This window comes from Ptychodera flava, chromosome 6 (genome assembly GCF_041260155.1).
Source record: "Ptychodera flava strain L36383 chromosome 6, AS_Pfla_20210202, whole genome shotgun sequence".
In the NCBI taxonomy this organism is placed as follows: domain Eukaryota; kingdom Metazoa; phylum Hemichordata; class Enteropneusta; family Ptychoderidae; genus Ptychodera; species Ptychodera flava.
Window position 1 is genome coordinate 37,417,819 of NC_091933.1, and position 21,177 is coordinate 37,438,995.

General features: G+C 37.7%; 1 protein-coding gene and 1 long non-coding RNA gene across 5 annotated transcripts in view; one reads left to right on the top strand and one right to left on the bottom strand.

Moving 5' to 3' along the window:
• Positions 1–21,177, bottom strand: part of LOC139135665 (pleckstrin homology domain-containing family G member 7-like) — a 111,455-nt gene that overhangs the window by 78,652 nt on the left and 11,626 nt on the right. Inside the window, exon 1 of one of the 4 annotated variants that reach the window (XM_070703209.1) lies at positions 12,848–12,975. The exons of the other annotated variants lie outside the window; for them this stretch is intronic. The gene's annotated coding sequence lies outside the window, so the exon portion shown is untranslated. Of the gene's footprint in view, positions 1–12,847; positions 12,976–21,177 lie in introns of those variants that run through there. 4 annotated transcript variants of the gene reach the window in all.
• Positions 939–11,706, top strand: LOC139134346 (uncharacterized). Its single transcript, XR_011552789.1, has 3 exons — positions 939–1,197; positions 9,605–9,656; positions 10,901–11,706. It is a non-coding gene; the product is annotated as an uncharacterized lncRNA (long non-coding RNA).

A 21,177-nucleotide genomic window follows, 5' to 3' on the forward strand; every position in this document is an offset into this window, starting at 1 on the left:
CACTTCTACCCATTCTTTTTTTAATCTTGCCGATAGACATTTTCCACGCTGTCTAGTGAGCTCAGTCAACAAACCCTCTAGCCATCATTAGAGCACCAACACAATAACTACAAATTTTGTATGGTTTTATTCAATAACCCAACCATAAGGCACACAAATGTTTTTATTTCAGAACACTTCTAGCTACTTTCCTCTCGTTAATTGCCCACTTCATGAATATTCATGAAAAACATCAATGGGAATTCTGCTCCTCCCGAAAGCTAAAATAAAAAGATTCTGCCAAACAACCTCTGACCATGATACGCCAATTTAATTGAGTACAAACGGAAGAAATCAGACTCTTTATCAATCAAACATTGCCCTAGAAATTGCTGGCTTGCACGTGACAGGCTCTATCTGACAGCGGAGGTATCCCGGAACATCCAGAAACACGTGATTCTGCATCTCATGTGACGACATAAATTTCATCTTTGCCTGTCTGTATGGCCTACAGAAAGCAGTAATTTTCCAAGTTTTATTTTCTTTGTTACGTATAACCTTTCAAATCAGTGTTGTCTGTTTTAAATAAAATATTAAACATACATACTGTCTGAACCGATTTAGAGAAATCGAATTCGATATTTTATTCTGGGACATTTCATAAAACTGCAAGCGCAGACCACCTTCTACCAGGCAACCGTGTCCACCTCACTGAAGATAAATTTTAATGGAAATATTCTGGTGAAAAATCTTGTATCCTAGAGACATCATCATTTGCTTCACTTTGTTCAAACATGAGAGATGTCTATTTTTTACATCCATACTTTGTTCAAACATGAGAAAGGTCATTTTGTTTATGTCCCCCTGAACCATTAATTAGTACGCGTGCGCAATCAAATTTCACCCAATGCCGGACGGTTGAATAGTAGCAATAAGTTGATCAGCGGTGGTCACGTGAGTGACCAACTGGACTCAGCATCTATGACTGACTCATTATTATGACCAGTTGATGCTTCAAACCACGGACGCATTGCCGTCTGTTCGTTACATCAACGGTTTTATCGTTCCCCTTGACGGGAGCGTTGTTTCGCCTTTCTCTTCCTCGGCAGCGTTGCGGAGCCCAGAACACGTAGACACCGTAACGCAACGTTTGTGATGATAGCAGACTGAGTTGGGTCAGATGATGGGTCTGTGCATCGGAACTCAGAAGGCAACGAGGTAAGGGTGTTCTATATATAACGTTAAAATGACGATTGGTTTCCATGACAAATTCGATACGACACTATACATTTATGGCAGTGCAATGGCACATTTCATGACTGCAGAACACCATGACTGGAAAATCGGATCAGTGATAAGTTGAGCTCGAAAGGGCTACAGCTGGCTCACAATTTTAACCCCTCGGACGTGAATGAGAGCCTCCACTCTCACGATTAGATTGTTCGGTAAATACTCTTACGAGCAGACACACCTTTCGTTCAATGAAAGTTAAAAGCAGAGAAGAAACGGCTTTCTGCTAGAAAATGTAACGCACACTTTGCCTAACAGAAAAACAACATGTCAAATCTTCAAATTACTTAAAGTATCCATATAACAAATATTACAATAAGTTACGAAAAAATGAAATCTTATTTCGACAGACATTCGAAAGAAAAGGGATACGGCAAAGAAACTTCGAATGAAAGATTATTTGCCATATTAACTGACCCATCTTCTGTTGTACAACAATGAAGATTATCGGAAATGACACTTTTTCTTTCTTTCTCAGACAAGCCAGCGTTTACCCCTGGGTCACGTTTCAATTGTCGTTCAGTCTATAGAATACTTCTTGTTTAACGTGATAACGTTTTTTAAGTGTTTGCCATAAATCTGGGAAGCATCGCTAGTCTTCTAATCGTGTCATTATTTCAAACACTCAAGGATTTTTTCCCATTCTTCGCGTACTGATTATTGCATCACTGATGATTTGAGTTCGTCGAATAAATCCGTGCAGATGGATTCCAACAAAGACAGTCAGCGATTAAGTACAGTAGACTTTGGGAATCACATGGCCACGATGACATAATATTTGTTCTACGGTCTCAAATCAACTTACTTGAAAAGAAGAATTTTGAAAAAAAATCCTCATTAAAGCTTGCGGGATTTGTAGCACAAGTTCTATTCAGAAAAGTAAACACCTCAATAGTAGGTGCTTTAAATACTTTTTACCGGGAGAAGGCTAATATTCGCCTGGGGATGAGTTTAAATACCTTTTGCACAATCTCTTGCATAAACACCTGTTAGATGTGTAAATTGTGTGTGAACAGAACTAGAAAGTAGAACCACGCACATTGAAATGGCCAATAGGTGAGTATAATCTCAAAACACGAATCGCAGAAATAGTTGAACTTGGTCTGCATTGCACTTGTATTCCAGTTAAGTTCAAGTTCCTTCATTGTTTCCGCTTTCAATGAAGTGATTGGCTGTTTTCTGTGACTAGTTTCTCTCCATAAAAAGAAATTGCCCCAGTTTTAGGGTACCAGATGACAACCCCCCCTCCCTCAAGGTTGTTTACGTCAGAAAGCTATCAACTAGGGATGGTTCGTATACATTATTCATCATAAAATATAAGACTGGGTAACAATTTACAGGAGTACTGCGAATCGAAAGTGAAAGATTACACTTTGCTCAAATTTTCCTCAAATTTGCCAAATCAAGACTAAAATTCAGGAGTCACCGTGCAAGTTTGGTACTAAAAAACAAATTACCAAAAATTTACTGATATATGACACCCAAAGTGGCCATTATCCCTAAAAGTGAAATGTGAAAATTTTATTTACTCCAACAACTTTAAAAAGAAGCCCCACAAGCGGTAGACAAGAATGTGCTGAAAAAAAATGAAAGTCGGAATACGTCCCCGAACCGCATTCTTCCTCGACATGGAGATATTCCTTTCATTTATTAACGTGTATGGAATAAATAATTACTGTTCTTTCAGTTTATCATTTTCTCTTCGGTCACCGTACTTCTTTCTAGAAAGGTTCCAACCAAGACATCATAAGATGGAAAAAACGTGGTAAAAAATAAATAATCTCAAAGCTTTGTTTTATTGTTAACACCCGGGTAATACCACGCTTCATCCTATCCCTACAATCCAGTTTTGAACAATGTCTTACAGTAATTGTTGCGTAACCAAGGCCCAGCGTTATCATAGCCGTTTTCTACAATGGTGTTCTTGGCGAAGATGCGCCTTCTAAGCAGGAGGGAAACTTGCGAATTGTTTCGCGGAACCGATGCAAATGAAAGTGATCTCACACTTGGTATGCTATCTACGTGAATATTCGCACGGGTTAGTCATGACAATTAGGTACAAATGTACCCATTTGAAACACAGTACAACCTTATCGACGTAACAAGCACGTCATGCACCAAGTCTATTGAACAAGTGATATCTCTGTCGTATGCCGGGAGACATGGGCAACAACAAACAACGAAACTGACAAGACTAGAACAAAAGTAACGTATTCAACATATAACCCGCCTTTATTTAAGCAACGTTCTGGATGCGTTTAAGCCCATTCATCCATTCACGTGTGAAACAAATGAACTCAACGGTAACCTTGAGCAAATTCATGAACGCCTGGAGACGGTATCGCACGCACGAATAGGAAAAACAAACCTGGACATACTGAGACAAAAGTGATATTCTGATCTATCCTAACAAGAGTTCCGTTGAAGATCTGACTTTACCACTCCAAAAATAAAAACATTTCGAAGGCATCGTCTAATGTTTTTCCCGAATTTATCGCCTGTTCTCTTATTTAAGATATAATCCGTCAACTTCTGTTTATCTTTATCTTACTGAGTTTTAATCAATATGGTCGGCCCTGATATCGGTGAAATGTAAGAAAGAATTACCATCGTAGGACCTCAAAAGAAAACCATAATTTTCACTAGGGTCTTTCAAAGTGGAAAAGATTCGTCATCTAGTTTCTCTGCTGAAATTACAGGTGGACGTTTAATTTATACAGCGAGGTATTGGAAAGTGGAAAGTCATGGACGACGACGCAGTTACCACCTCTTTCATTGTAACGAGGTTTAAACGAGTTGAAGTCCAAGAAATTAAGAACATTGAAAGCCGTGTGTGTTTTTCTACACCCGTCTTTGATGAAGGTAGTATGCGCCTCGAAAGTGAAAGACTTAACAGCTTTTGCTCAAACTCTCCTCAAGGAATCTTTAAACAATGCTCTTTCAAAGTCAAGAATAAAAATCGGGGATCAGTGAGCAAATAAGTAAATTTTGCTACCGGAGAAACTAATTACCCAAGATTTACCGATATTTGAAATTCAAAATGGCCGCCATCGGGTCCTGCGTTAACTTTATACAGAAAATAAATTTTGGATTTTCGAAAAATTAAAATGTTAAAAATTTTCTTATACCAACTGCTTTAAAATTAACCCCTACAAGTGGTAAATCATAAAATAATTTGAAAAATTTGAGAGTGCAATTATATGTCCCCGAGGCGCATTCTACCTTGTATTGCTGCTCCGGACAGAACGAACCATTTGCATTCGTATTTGATCATGTTAATCCAATTACCAAATATGCAAGTAACGTTGCGTCATGAACCCATGGTTCTATGTCCTTGTTCTAAATTTGATAGATATCAATAACGATTTGTCTGGCAAGTAGATGTACAGATGAAATAATCACATGTTCACATTTCGGCACTATTTACTCCTACGGATTTCGTTACTTTCACTGCAACGCTCGGCCCTAAAGGCATCGATGGCTCGCCATTCAGTGCGTTCAAAAGAAAGGCGGTACAATGGCCACTGCTCTTGTGAATTTTCGATAGAAGCTTTTGCAACACGAATCAAGGACAAGTGTGCTTTCAACATCGAAGAGCAGAAACAAGTTGGCTGCGTGTGACCAATTAGAACGAACGACAGACACATATACGCAAAGGTGGGAATTGGTACAACTTGACTCGACTTTCAATTATCATGATTGAAATGACACGATTCTGGAGCAGATAATTTCCTATCGACAACTTTCGCTGCCCTTGCTGCGTCGCCTCTGGACATATTTCAAAGTTAGTCTAACAAACAACTCATCTGTGAGTTTTAAAACGCATAAGTGTGATATTCCGCATTTCGTGAAAGACTGCGTACTATTAGCGGGTCGGTGCTGACTATAATCATAATGGAAACGCGTACAACCCCTAGCCTCGTCTTCTCAAGCTGAGATATAAAAAAAGCACATGACACAGAATGAAGGAATAATCACGATGAATGAACAAAAAACCTTGGATCTCTAAAACACACCTTGCACCAGATATGAAGTTCAACTGAAAATGCTCAAGTGTTTCAGTATCTATTGCAGTTGTCTGTAAATTGAAACTTTTGTCACAAATTTTACAACTGCATTCAAACTGCTATGATCAACATCATGAATAAAATTCGCCATAGATTAATTCTAAAAGTTATTAAGTACATAAATATGTAATTGGCTGAAAGAAAAATACTAAATTTCTTTGACTGCTGTCATTGTATCACCACTTTACATAGCAAATGTAATTGCCTTTGGTCCATCGAGCTTTATATGCCAAACTGTGAAAGCTCATTATATATGCAAATTATAAATAAGCTGACTAGCAAATGCAAAATATCTTTCGCTAACACGATATAATTGTCTTACACATGGTAAGTTTCATAAACTTTTGTGGTGTCCTTCCTGAATATTGTGTCCTTAACTTGAAGAGTTAATTCAATATGCAAATTAGTGACTAGCTGGTAAGGGACTTTCAGTATTATTTTATTATTGTATCATATGTGTTATATAAACGCAGCAAGCTTCGTCACTTTTGATCAAGTCAATCCATATATATCCCCAATTATAAAAGTTCATTAAACATGCAAATTAGAAATAGCTGAATTAAAAACGCTTCATGACTTTCAATAATGTTATATCATAGTATAGTATCTCCAATGTACGTGGCAAGTTTCATAAACTTTGCAAGTCAATCAAGATATATATCCGTAATTAGGAAAATTTGTCAAATTAGCAACTTATTAATTAGCTGTAGTATAAATGCTAAAATGACCTTCAAAACTGTTATATCTTATTATCTTCATTGTACATGGCAAGTTTCTTAAACTTTGATCAAGTCAATTAAGATGCATGTCCCTAATGAGAAAAGTCATTAAATATGCAAATTAGCAATTAACTCTCATGTCATCCCTTAGTATCTTCCAACGTTTATATATCCTATTGTGATCAACATTTGTTGTTATTCTCATCAAAGTGTGTGCAGCCATTGTCTATGAATATCCGTTTTTTCTACAATCATTAATTGTGCAAATAAGCATAAATATGCAAGCGTACCCTCCATAAATTAATTGCCATTTGCAAACTGAATCTATGCACCAGATTTGATTCTGATCTGAAAAGCCGTTCTTGAGATATCGGGCTAATAGATAGACACACAGACAGACAGGCAGACAGACAGACAGACAGACAGACAGGCAGACATCGCTGCGACATTAGCTCACGTGTGTGAAGACATGAGCTAAAAACGAATCATGCCGTGGAAGTTTGCGAAGAGCTAGTAGAAAAATGCTTCTGGCTTTGAAATTTGTGACATAATCTCTAGCTATTTAGTGCTTAAATAACAGAAACGACGACAGTGATAGCAGTTACGATGACAATGATTGGCTTGGTGGGACGATAAGTTTTTGCTTGTATGCAAATAATGCGAGGGCGCTGTTAGACTGTGATATTCTGAAGCTTATGCCATCCATCTATCTCATCGTTAACATCCGCTGAAACTTGAGAACAGTTTCTTTTTTCGGAAGTCGTTGACCCACACTTTTTCATTCCTGTGTTTACATATCAAACTGCCATCATATGTGAACACGAGGACAAGTACCGCCAAGCACTCACCCGTATCTGGCCCCTTTACGGATGAAAACAAACGACAAGGCCATCAGTTGATCATGTAACAAATGAGATCTACCTTCGGTTCTCCAAAGATAAATATCTGTCATAGCATTGATAATTACGATATGAAATGAACATATCCATCATTCCAGTAGATATTATCTCTGCTTCAATAGCTGTGCTGAGATCTCTTAGCATGTACAATTTGTTTGTTGGCTTTAGAAAATGAATGTACACAGTATGCATGGATGAAATATTCATATGTAGGATATATATATATATATATATATATATATATATATATATATATATATATATTAACAAAAATTACTTCAAAGTACAAAGTAATAATATCTGTCACTTAAGTTTCATGCATCCTGCAATCTTCAGACAGAAGTGAAAGGATTCTTAGCCCTGAACTCTCTATGTTTGGGATGTACCATTCATATAAAATGAGAGTGTTGGGCTAAGAATCCTTTCACTTCTGTCTGAAGATTGCAGGATGCATGAAACTAAAGTGACAGATATTATTACTTTGTACTTGAAGTAATTTGTATTATTACAGTGTATTTATAACGCTCTGCATTCCGCATCGAGCAGTGTAATTCCCACGAGCGCATCTGTAATCTTCTATATATATATATATATATATATATATATATATATATATATATATATATATATATATATATATATATATATATATATATATATATATCCTATATATGTGTGTGTGTGTGGGTGTGTGTATATATATATATATATATATATATATATTATATATATATATATATATATATATATATATATATATATATATATAACTTATAATGAATGCTGAGATATGAAGAGAGACTGTGAGAAAGGAAGCCCAGCCCGTGTGAGATAGACTTGCCGCAAGCTACTTACTGTGTGTACAGAGGTCAAGATGAGAATACTCGAAACAATTTATATCTAATTTACGACTTTGCAGTGTTACAAGAAATACAGTGTCCATTCCATGACGTTAATTTATGGGGAAAAATCCTACGTCTTTCAATTTCGATAGTTTGGCCGGGAAATGTTCGACGTTACACTCTCATCATGAAGTGTCTCTATTGCATGGTGTTATCGGCTAATATTTTGAAATGCTGAATTTGGCAGTTCCACCTTGGTTGCTGTTGACAATAGTGAAAAAACATGCCTTTGTCTAGTTTGAAATCTTTCAGAATTCACTGTGGAGAAGGTAGAAGATAGTGCGTGTCGCTACGACGTCACTGCTCGACCTTGACAGCGAATTCACAATTATTCAAACAGCGTAAAGTACCATTCGATTCGATTCAATACTACGCTACTTTCAGCCTGAGTAAAGGCGGGATGCTGCAATCGCCTCAATCCGTACGGTACGCAACGACACACTCCCCCTACAGCCCTTGAATAAATCAGCATTGTGGGTAAAACATCAGAATCTACACACTGTTTCCTTCCTACACAATCAATGAAACCACAGTGCCAGGTGGCATTATTTTGGCAAACTATAAGTTTCAATAATTTAGACCACTGTATATTTCTCCATCCGAAAAAATTCTGCAACATCCCTTGATTATCCATCTACACAACTTAGGGTATACCAGTGAGCTATATTATGAATAGTGAACCCGTTACAAATTCTAAAAATTAACTGTAGCACACATGGGATGTCTCTCCATCCCTCTCTCCTCTCGCCTCGCCCGGAGAAATCACCCTCTTGACAAATTAATGTACTCCAAGAGCGCGTGAACTTTGTGGTGATCGATTATTTCGGTCTGGATTGCTGTCTTTAGTGCTGACTCAGGGAATAATGACAGAAACGACAATTTAGCGTATCAAATTTCACGCACGAGAAACGTTAACCATGATATGACTGCGGGAATCAAAGACCATAGACACATGTGTACGACATTTTAGAAGCAGCGTCCTGATTGGTCAGTGATCGTTGACAAGCATAGGTACAGTAATGCCCGAGCGAAATTGCAGCTTTGCGGCTGTTAAGTTTAGCCTGTATTTAGGGAAAGGAAAGAGATTCAGAACAAGTAAAGAAATGCTAACTTTTCAATATTTTATGAATCTCTAGATCGATAGGTTGATAGTGTACATCCCGAGTATGTTACATGTCCTTGCTATAAGCTTTTTGATGATATTTGTTGATATGTAGCATAATCCAAGCGTCTTACACGAGGCATGACATTCGGGGATTTCCGCATGTTATGCTTTACCGCAGCAATCATCCACGATCAACTATATCGTGAAATGTTCGGCCTAATTTCGCCGCTGACGTTTGCCTTTCTTTTGTTTTTTTGTTTTCATCTGTCTGTTACATTTATCATATGCAAACTAACACGAGTAAAGCAATTCTAAACACACATACATTTATCTCCTCTGAACAAAGCTAAACAGACGGTCAGAACAATGAACACTGAGTAAAGAGTTAAAAATGCTCTGTTCTGTCATTATCTGATTTTCCACATCGGGATTACCTTAACATCCCTTGTCCTAAACCCTAGGCACTGTTCTCACAAATTTTAAAATTCACCTCTTAAGTTGGTTGTACTGATAACGAGACTTTCAAATGGATCCAAAGTTCATGCGAAATCAAGAAATAAGTAAAAACTTAGCAAATTTAGCGTTTGAATTCCACAAGAGTCTTGTTATTCAAGAATATCTTTCTCTAATGTCATTGATACAGCTGGATTACAAAGGAGAGTACAAATTTGGCGTATTTTCAAAGAAATGTCAAGGTAAGTTCAACGACTGGCTACCTCATGGATAAGTATAGCGCATGCACAGTTCTGTATATGAATTTGCCGTCGCAATAGGCGTAAATTAGACGAGCACTGTCCAAGTCAAGGATATAAGCAGTTTTTCTTCAGAAAGCGACATGATCGATGAGAATGATACTAATAAAAGCGGTACGTCAGTACCATGCAAAATGGTTACCCGTAAATTATGGACAAAACATTAATACACGTCAAAGATTGAAACATTACGATGGATTTTCACCAAGAAAACTATTATTTTTTAGCAACAATACAGAAACGCTTGCATGTGTTAGATGGAGTATTTTTCTGTAGAAAACTAATTAATTAGTCTTAACTTTAGCCTCAAGATGTATTACACCAATAAAAGTGTCTTGAAATTCTGATCAGCTTCTCATTATGGAAATACATTGTGTCGAACAAACTGAGCGCCGTTCTAAGGGTCAAAACGGCCATGTTTTTCTCGTTCACAATGAAATTACTCCCAGGCACCAATAAATGGATTTTAATTAGATGCTCTGTGATGCACCATCTCCAACCTGTACTACTGTGTTTTACTCTGTCACGTACGTTTCTCTGAACTCGCCGTTTCGAGGAAAGCGAAAAAAAAACAAAAAAAATGAAAAGTCGTGACGACAACCTGTTGCCTTCATCAAGCACTCAATACATGTAAACGCCAATCTTTTTCCGAATGCGAACACAATGAATACCGGATAGCGATCTGCCGAGAAAATTGTCAGTCGTGCCGACGGTAACTCTGCCCGCATCCTCCGTTAACCTTGCCCGCATCTTGCGAGTTAGAAAAGTATACCGAAGAAAAAGTAGCCCATCTCGAATAACAGAGGGACCGTTAGCACTCTGTCAAAGCTGACCAAGAGAAATTGTTGTTTTTGTCTTTCATTTTTTTCCTCAGAGTTGTTTGTTTGTTTGTTTGTTCCTTTGTTTATATGACCATTACAGGTAAAATGTGGTATCTCGCCTTCTGCAAGAGTTACACCTGGTGATGGTTGCTAAGTGCCTTCTTCATTAACATTTCGCTACCTAGTAATTACGCAAAACAGAGCAGAGGGTTCCACAAAACAACCGTTTACAGTTCTGGAAAATTAAGTACCGAAACGTGGCATACTTTTCATGGAGTGTCTTGTGATGGGAGATTACTAGAAAGCGTCAAAACTACACCCAAAACCACACCGCGACTCAGCTGGTTATTTTTCCATCCCCGCCAGATACACTGACACTATCGCTGTTGTTTGACCAGATAAGGAGAATCCCTATTACTCCACAAGGATTCGACGTGCCGAGCACATAACCTTCAAAAACCTAACTCACTGTGGAGCGAACGATGATGTGTCATCACCCTACGAGCTTCTGAAGACGTATATCCTAAGGTAACGTATGCATGAGGTCAGACAAACAATTAGCTAGATTCTATACCCTTCCTTCCCAAGGATACACACCATCTGATAATTGATGGCAACGTCTGTGAGTCATTCATTTTGTCGACTTCATTCTTCCAAGTGTGTCGTTTTCTTATCGTATTAAACAAAACTGTGCTGTTTTGAATAAACAAGTTTTCATACTGACATGTCATTGAAATATGAAACGGATACTAAGCATGAGGGTAATAATTTATTTATTTTCATTTTTTACTGCGATCATGGTAGATCGTGATCGGAAAATGCAGTTTTTTACTCGACAGTGCATTTCAATATATTGAACATTTGCTATCTTGTGAAGGAAATGAACGCTTTGAAATGCCTCATAATTATCTTTTTACCGGTGGTACTTAACATCCCTTTCGAAATTTCGAAATTGAATGAAAAATGTGGAAAGAAATCATAAAACTCCGTCTGTGGTCTATTTTTATCTTTATCTTGGAGTTTTATGATCTCTTCGTATTTGTCTCCGACAGCTGTTGGATTCTAGTAACGCGTTTGCAAAGAAATTTCGAGGCTTTATATGACTATTTTCATCATATCGGTGTTGTTGAATTAAATTGACATGGGTAAAAATTGAAGTTTCAGTGATAACCAGTACGCGGGAGTGCGACTCTATCAATCAGTATGAAATGTTCACCACAACATTTTCTTTGATAATGGTGCAAGCAGGTGACGACATTTACTGTCGGAGCGGTCATTGTCAACCTTTCATTCGATGTGGACTGTTTTTATTTTTTTAATCCTGCAAGCATAAAGCATCGTGCTTGTTGATAAGTGGGCACTTCTGCACAGAAAAATAAACTTTCTCTTTATTCTCGTGTATGTTTCTTCTTGCCATACAACGCATGAAATCACTCCGTGCCATTAACTCAAGTATACAGTACACCCCGGAGACATATCTACAGAAGTATTAAAAGGCCCACTAAGTATTGGTAAATTTAGGCAATTTTGGCTCCAAAGAACAAATATTTTGAACTCTGACAATGGAAAAAGTATAAACAAAGTTGAAGTCATACCATTTCGAAGCTCAAATTACCTTGATTGATCTATTTTTCAGATGAATTCACGGTCTTTTCCAGTGAATGGTCACTTTCTATCAGTGGAAGCGGTCGTGTGTAGATAACACTTTCACCCATGGTTGGACTGCCTCTATGATGTCATTGTCAGCGTCCTACAATTCGTCCTTTTCAAGTATGTTTATCGGCCCAGAAACAACCATGGGTTTTAAAAATACTATTGACGAGTCACGACGATCGCTTTGGTTACATTCGAGGGCGATGTTTACGCTCAAATACGGACTTATACCCTTCACGGTCGATGTAAACATCCTATTGCGAACATACGTCCACAGGTGATAAAATAGTGGGTTACAAGTGAATGCAACTCGTGCATATTTCAAAATTTGGAACGCTGTGTAAAATGTTTAGATTACCTTAGAAATTATTCTGTGAGAAGCCCGCTCGCTAAGATCGCTAAGCATCCGCGCATACGTCGACCATAATTCAAAATTATCGACTCGAGTTATTACGCGAGACTGAAATGTCATTTCAGAATCGCTTTAATGGCTAACATCATTTGGCAGGAATTTAAATAAGGCTGTGTCACTCAGCAGGCAGCTCCATACCTGTGTAAAGAGTATGTAATAGACGGCTGACACAATTTTCGCGACGCAACTGGTGTCACCGTATGTGGCGAGTTGGCGAAGAGGATCGGATTAAAAGATAAGATACTTACAAAACAGTGAAATTCACCCTTGTTTCCTTGGCCCTTGTATCAACCGCTACCGCGACGAATGACGGCAGCCTTGAATTTACATTCCTGACGTCGAAGCAAATATTCCGAAGGGCGAACCTTGTACGCAGGATTGACGGGTGCTGTGTTCCATGCAAGACAAAACAAAGACCTGCTACTGTGTGTGCTCAAACCTTTTGTGATCTCCACAACACGCAGACACTACCCTTGTCTGGGCCAGTCTAAATACCATCCGTCACGCCTACCGAGTATATTTTTTCTCTGTGCCATTCACGATCATTCGGGCTTCTAATCGACTTGGCTTGTCCGTCTCTATGAGTCTTATTAGTCGTCGAGGGTAAAGTTATCTCTGAAGATCAAATCAACGGTCAGCACTGTTTGACAAGGGAGACATATTGTTCACCATCAGCTCACGCTCAGGGCAGTAGTTATTTTTTTCTCGGTCCACATTATATAGTCCTATGTCACTCTCAATTCACAGAGATGATCATTAGGATGTGAGATTAATGATCAATTTTTAATCTGTTTGCAGAGTATAGGAAGAACTCTTAAATGGCGCTTTCTCTGAGTAGTTGCCATGGAAACGAACATAGTTTCATCAATTTGTAAGCGCATAAACGATGTCCGACTGATGTATATATTATGGCCTAAACATAGGACTATGTGCACGTGGCCGAGGGTAGGTGACAATTTGCCCGACGTTTGGAACCAACTACCCCATTAGATTTGCTCTGCTCCGGCACTAGTAAGCTTCAAGTCTAAACTCAAAACATCATACCTCTTTCAGAGAGTTTTTCTTTAACATTGTTCAGCGGAAGTGAGCATCCTTGATGGATACTAGGCGCTATAAACTGTAATGTTATGTTATGTTTATTAATTTGATTACATTACGTAGTATGTACAATGTACAATTGTATGCATATAAATGAACAAATATATCTGAATATAAAAAGATATCATGGAATTCAATAAAGAAACATTCATTAGACCCATATGTAAATATTTATCGGTGAATTTATGAATAAGTCGCACATTGTTTATATAACTGTAATGGTAAATATAACGAGAGATTGTCTTTATGTGATTACATTATATTATGTATGCAATGTACGATTGTGTAAATACATGTGAACAAATATACAGTGGAATCCAATGAACAAAGACTCGTTAGGCCTTTATGTCAATATTTATCAGCACGTCCATGTGTCATTCGGAGAATGCATATGCAATATTGTATTGATAAATATTTACGTGTTGTGAGTGTTTATTTATTTTATACGTTATTTTATAACATAAATTAATATGATCCAATATATACAATAGCCGACTGGCACATAAATGCACTGATAAATATTTGATAAATATGTACATATAATAAGACTTAGCGTTCATTTTTATACGATTACACTATATTATATTTATTATTGTATTATTGTATGAATGTATATTTGCTTACATATATTCATACAATTGTACCTTATATTTATAACTGTATCTTTTCTCTCTTTCCATATATATATATATATATATATATGCATGCATGCATATACACACATACGTCGTGACAGGTAAGATGTTGTGTCTTCTCAGGTTGACGCAAGCCACGTCGTTGATACTAGTATTAGTACAAATGGCTTCAAGCATACATGGCAATATTGCGCATAACTTAAGTTTCGTATATTTCTGCAACATCAGACTGTGACATCGACGACTGCACTGAATTACACAAAATTACATATTCGGTTCCTTCTAGAATGTACTTTAATTACATTTCTCAGAAAAAATAAATGCCTGTTCAGTCCCTTTTCTTCTCATTGCTACAAGCAAACGGTATGGATATGGAATTTTTGAATTCCTCTGTGTTATGATTTGGAGACATGATTACGACAATTTGCGTTGTGAAATTTACCTAGCTGTAAAGACACTGGCATGCAGCGCTGCGTGTTTATCATGTGCAACACAAAACGAAATCTACAACTGGCAAGGAAATATGCGTACGTAAAAAACTTTGAAGGCGGGACTGATGTAGCTCTGCATATATATTGGCGTCGGATTAAAGATACCGATCTTTGAACTTTTGCTCTAAGAACTGTCGTAAAACAAGAAGTCGTGTGTAGTTCCTACATGTAGTAGTGCAGTGTGTAGTGCAGTTCCCAGCATGTGGTTTCTTCAGATCCCGACTATTTTTAAGTTCTTTTACTTTATTCTTTCAATTAAGATTTTACCCGTCATACTATACTAATGCTCAACTCTCATCACTGTAAGCAGACCAAGGCTCAGATTCAAATTTCGGATGCAAGACTTGCCGACTACTCAAAGTAATCAATCAATAGCGCAGGATTAAAAGAGCTGTAAATCTAAGAACACGAGTCATTAAAATTTGGATGACCGTATCTTTTACATTTACCATGTCACGGAGTATGATTGAGAACCTTGATGAGATAGGAGCATATGGCTTAGTGCAAGAAGCCAAGGGCTAAAATTCTAGACAATCTATATTTTATTCTCGTTGTGGTGCTACCGTGATTTTCATATTGGTATGGTTTGCAGTTGACAGTCTGGACGGTTCGCGTCATCTCCTTTCGTTATCAAAAGGAAAGAAATTCCCGAGCGACGCCTGGCGGCTTTCGCGATATTGTCGTAATTAAATTAGACTTGTAGTTGTCTCACCGGCTGTAGACCGCAACGAATGAAAAGATCTTATTAAATCTCCGAGTCGGTTAATTGTGTGTTTTACTTTTACATTCAAGTGCCATTAAATCTCAACGGGAGGGGGAGATCTTAAGCTTGAGGGCGCCTGTCTTGTTCGAAGAGTGTCTATGCTACTGTTTTAGTAGTATTTTGTGTGTCCAGGGATTTGTTAGTGGTTTTGGCAACTTTTACATCCAGAGGATAAGCTGGCAGAGAGCGAAACACCACATAGTGACAAAGCCTCCAGGATGTTTTCCCTATATGATGTTTGTTTACACGCACTTGTGCCCTCAAACGACACTGATAAATGGTACAATTTCGAACGTAAATTAAGGCGCCGTATTTTTGATATGATCCCTCGGGCCTAATCCGCGTTAAATAATGAGGGGGAAAACGTTGACTCTACGTTCAGGAGATTTGTTGTGCGGCAAAACTTGCTTCATAGATGCGGTCCCCCTGAGTCATCTCTCATGTACATGGTGTCATGCGCACGTTCAATCACACCGAGGACCGTAGATATTTTGTCGGCAATACAGAGCACTGTCCTGACACTGCTGCAGATATTGAAGTTCCCTCGCAGTGAGGGAAATGCCCAGCGATCGCATACAGGTACTCGTACTTCATACCTGGAAGGAAAGTGGTCACTCTTGCGAGAACCACTGCAGAACTGATGGAAACTGTTTCGACTCTCTTTTTGCTCAAGACTTATGTCCCTGTACAAAGGGAGGCTACATTAAGTGCGATCCCATACAGTTAATGAGACGTGTCCACTTGATATATGACGCCTGTTTCAACAAAAGAGTCATTCTTGAAAAGTTGTGCGACAGATACCTAGAATTGCACCAAAAAACGATCCTGTCAGTCTGCAGTACAGCAACCCCTCAATGTTTACCAAGAGAACCAAGATTGACATAGAAAACGCAGCTAGAATAATCAGCACAAAACTGCTACTAGCCTAAGGTAATATGCACCTCGAAAATGAAAGACTTAAACTTTTGCTCAAACTTTCCTCAGTGAAACTTTCAACCAGTCTCTTACCAAAGCAAGAATAAAAATCAGGGGTCACCGTGCAAACTTTGGTACTAGAGAGACAAATAACTTGCGATTTCTCGATATTTGAAATCCAAAATGGCCGCCACCCCTGTGTTAACTCTATGGGGAAAAATAAAATTTTCGATTTTCGAAAAACTAAGACGGTGAAAACTTTTCTTTCACCAAGAGCTTCAAAATGAGCCCCCACAAGTGGTAAGTCAGAAGAAAATTGATAAAATTTGAAGGCCCGAATTTCTGTCCCCGAGGTGCGTTCTACCTTAATATTGCAATGGCGAAGGCTCAGCCCGCTTTGTCTAACACATATCGCACACAGTAGAGACAGCAGGGCGATCTGTCATCTGTCTGATGGAGACAAACGGTTAGACTCCACGAAACTCTGACAGAGATTCTAGTTTAACTGCGGGGCATCTGAATGTACGTTATCAATAACTGTATAACAGATCATCTGTATATAGCGAACAATTTCATCTGACAAATATGACAGCGCAATTTATTTTACAAATACACGGTGCCAACGTGAATTGTTATTTTATTGAACAGGACAGAACACGCGGAGACAATACCCCTTTCGCTCCATTTGAGTGTTTTTCAGTACAAATCGTGTAATTAATCATCGCAGGGTGAAAGATGTGAAAAGAATATCTGTACCATGTAAAAATCACCACGTCCGACTTGACTGCAGGTAGAACGTGATAATTCTCTGGTGAAATCGCGCGGTACACAACTAATGAGACATGGATAGATCACATTGAAGTCGAAGTGACATTGTCTAGACGGAAAGGTAACTTCTGTTCAACACGCATCAAAAGTATCGCCGATTGTACTTTTTAATGTCACCTTTCCTTTGGGCAGGTGAAGTTTGTCCCGCTAATGAATTTACGCGTATCACCGGAATCGTTTGGTGTTTTAGCGGGAATAGAGGCTGATGAACACGCAAAATGTGTTTCCCTTGCCTGAAAACACCGAGCAAAGACTGATTGGAAATCAATTTAGGCCTGGCAGATCAGTCCGTGATTTAGTGTGACGAGAGAGGGTTTATAATGGTACGACAAAATGTGTGAATTCAAAAGGAAATCGTCAAATGCTTCTTTGGTTTCAGGCTGTCTACAACACCAGACACTGTAAGAGGAAAGGAGAGCGGAAGATGGAAGTACAGGATGAAGTATAGTAAAAGAGGTCGGGGAAGGGTTACACATATTGAATTTTACTTTAAGGTAAGTGCGCTTCGAAACTGAAAGTCTTCAAACTTCTGCTGAAAGTTTCCTCAACTACGCTTTCAACCATTTTCTCGCCAAACCGAGGATACAAATCAGGGGTCATAGTGCAAACTTTTATACCAGAGAAACAAATTACCTAATATTTACCAATATTTGAAATTCAAAGTGACCAGTACCATCCCTGTGCTGGCTCTATGAATATTAAAATTTTAATTTTCAAAAAATTAAGACGGTGAAACTTTACTTAATTCAGGAGCTTTAAAATTAGCGCCCCCCCCCCCCTCAAGCGATAGACCAGAAAGGAATTGTAAAAATGTGAATCCGAATACCTGTCCTCAGACATATTCTGAAACTGTCATGGTTTTCGGATCCATTTTGCACGCTCAGTACCGATAGGAAATGAGTGTTTTCATATCAGTGGTAATAAAGTGACCACTGTCCATGGATGACAGACTCATTGCCTGCAACATGAAGTCTTATTGGAAGCTGTACGTTTTATTGTCTGACGGTTACAGAGGTATTTAGAAAGCTCCAAGGAATTCTAATGTTATTAGCTCACGTTTCCCGCATTTACGCTCAACAAATAAAAGCAGATCAATAGACCCTAATTGGAGCAAAACATGATCCCAATCCAGAATAAATTTTCCCATTCTTTCAATGGCCAACTTAATCCCAATATGGCTTCCATTACACTATAGATATCATACAGACCGGGACAGGTGAACGCGAAACGTCAAAAGAAATGAAACGGAACTTATGAATGTAAGAAGACATTACACATCATAACTTAATGGGAAATCGTTGAGCACGCCTTACATGTATTTAATGGAATTCTTTTGTTGATTATACTACATATTGTATAGCCATGTTTTGATTGACGGCAGTCGGACTATCTCCATGAAAATATTCTTGGCGGCGATACATGTATTGAAAAGCAAAAACAGGTTCGTGAGACGCCAAACGTCTCTCGGCATTTCCTATTATGTTCTCCTGCCACCACATCCTTAAATATTAATGACAGTAGCAATAATTTCACATATAAGTTTACAGTTCTTGAAACAAAAATGGCGACTAAAACTGAAAGCGTTTCATCGTTCAAGCCCTCTTTCGTAACCCAGAAGACTGGTTGCAATCATCGAATCGTATGTTGTCATTTGTAACACAAGATTCGACGTTGACAATACTTCTCGTCAGCTACAACTTACCTGCTTTACACAACAGTAAAAGCAAAATTTACATTTAGGCCTACATGAATATCAATAGGGCCGTCTGGGTGTTTGCGTTTTGTAATGTTTGGTGGAACAACAGATTATCTTTGTTTCAGAACAACGAAGGATGGAACTCTCTTCAGTGTAACTCTGTGACAAATTGGCGAGTAGTTTCCATTTAATGTTCCTTGATAAATTCACAGTTTGCTCACAACAGACGGTAGAATGCGCCACAAAATTTTAGCAGCTGGGGTCGGGAGACTTCAACACGAAGGTCAGCAAACTCTATTGATGGCAAAACTTTGAGTGTGTATTATTATACCATTCGAGTATCCCCCCTAGACCTACATACATTTCATTTGTACATCAAACAGTGTATGTACCTGGAGTGAAAAGCATTTGAACCAAAAGGATAAAAAGAAAATCCCGAGAGGATTTTGGAATGCTAGACAAAGAAAACAGCCATAAGATTATCGCTAATGGTATCAATTTGTATTTTACTCTTATAGGGCTCTCTCTCTCTCTCTCTCTCTCTCTCTCTCTCTCTCTCTCTCTCTCTCTCTCTCTCTCTCTCTCTCTCTCTCTCTCAGGTCATGGTATGTGTATATGAGTGTGTACATACATCTATGTTTTCAAGCATATAAATATATTCACAAATCAATGCATATATACGTGCCTACCCAGATATACCATATATCCTTTACAGTGCCTAATATTTGTGTGAATGTAATCGACCGACTGAAGTTCAGAAAGTAATTTCCACTAGAAACTTTAACTCTCTGTGTTCAGTGTCCGACGTGGTCAGATTTTAAGTCATGAATAGTCTTGTTTTTAGTCAACATTATCCTACCTGAGTGTACGTATATACATGAAAGAATATATAATATATATATATATATATATATATATATATATATATATATATATATATATATATATATATAAGTAACTTAAGTAATAGATTTCATTACTTTGTACTTGAAGTAATCTGTTTATTTATAACGCTCTGCTTTTTGCATTGAGCACTGTAATTTCCCTCGAGGACATCTGTATACTTCGATATATATATATATATATATATATATATATATATATATATATATATATATATATATATATTGTTACGTGCAGAGAAAACGAACAAAAGGGTGAACTCAGCAGTTAACGTTTAAACAAAATTTATTACGAAAATAAAACTAATTGCTAAGTCAGGGATAGAGTACAAGCTTTAAAAGTGTACAGACTACTTATCTCAGCTGGGACGGCAAAGCTCCAGTCTCAGAGTTGTAACAGTCAGTCGGATGAATGAACAGTCCTTCTGCTTGCAGGCTTGTAGTTGCACAAAGTCCACAGTATAAATCCAGCGTTGGCAGTGAAGGTCTTGAAAAGTGTTGAGAATGACTACTGCTGGAGTTTAGTAACACACAAGAGACACGATCCCAAAAGTCTGACTGGAAGCTGAGCACGTCCCTTTTATAAAGGCATATAAGAACAATCTAGAACTTTTATTGACATGCTAATTACTGTTCTAAAATTATCTCCCTTACACAACTAATCAACTTTCCAGAGCATTCCAAACATGACTAATTGAATTCAAGGTTGTGAGGTCATCAAGGGCAGTGACCTTGAGAATGTTCTAGACTAATTGAACTCAGGTCATGATGAGTGTGGGGTAAATGACCTACATAACACACCCCCTCTTCAAAAAAAGAAAATTTTTCAAAGAAAAATCTTTCTTTTACAAATGTAATCTTGAAAAGGATTTAAGTACTCAAATTTTGTTTTACTCTAAAGTAAAATTTCTTGAAAGTGAACAACAATAAAATTTCTTGAAAGTGAACAACAATAAACTCTAAATACGAGAGAGACAGTCTGCAATTAAATTGTCTCTGCCTTTGATATGTCTAATGTCAAGATTAAACTCCTGTAACATTAAACTCCATCTTAGCAATCTCTGATTTTTGCCTTTAAATTTCTGCAGAAAAACAAGAGGGTTGTGATCAATATAAACCACTATTGCCTGATTTGAAGAAGTAACATAAACTTCAAAATGCTGTAAAGCTAATATCAAAGATAAACACTCTTTTTCAATTGTAAAGTAGTTTCTCTGGGATTTGTTAAATTTGCTAAATTTGTTAAAAAT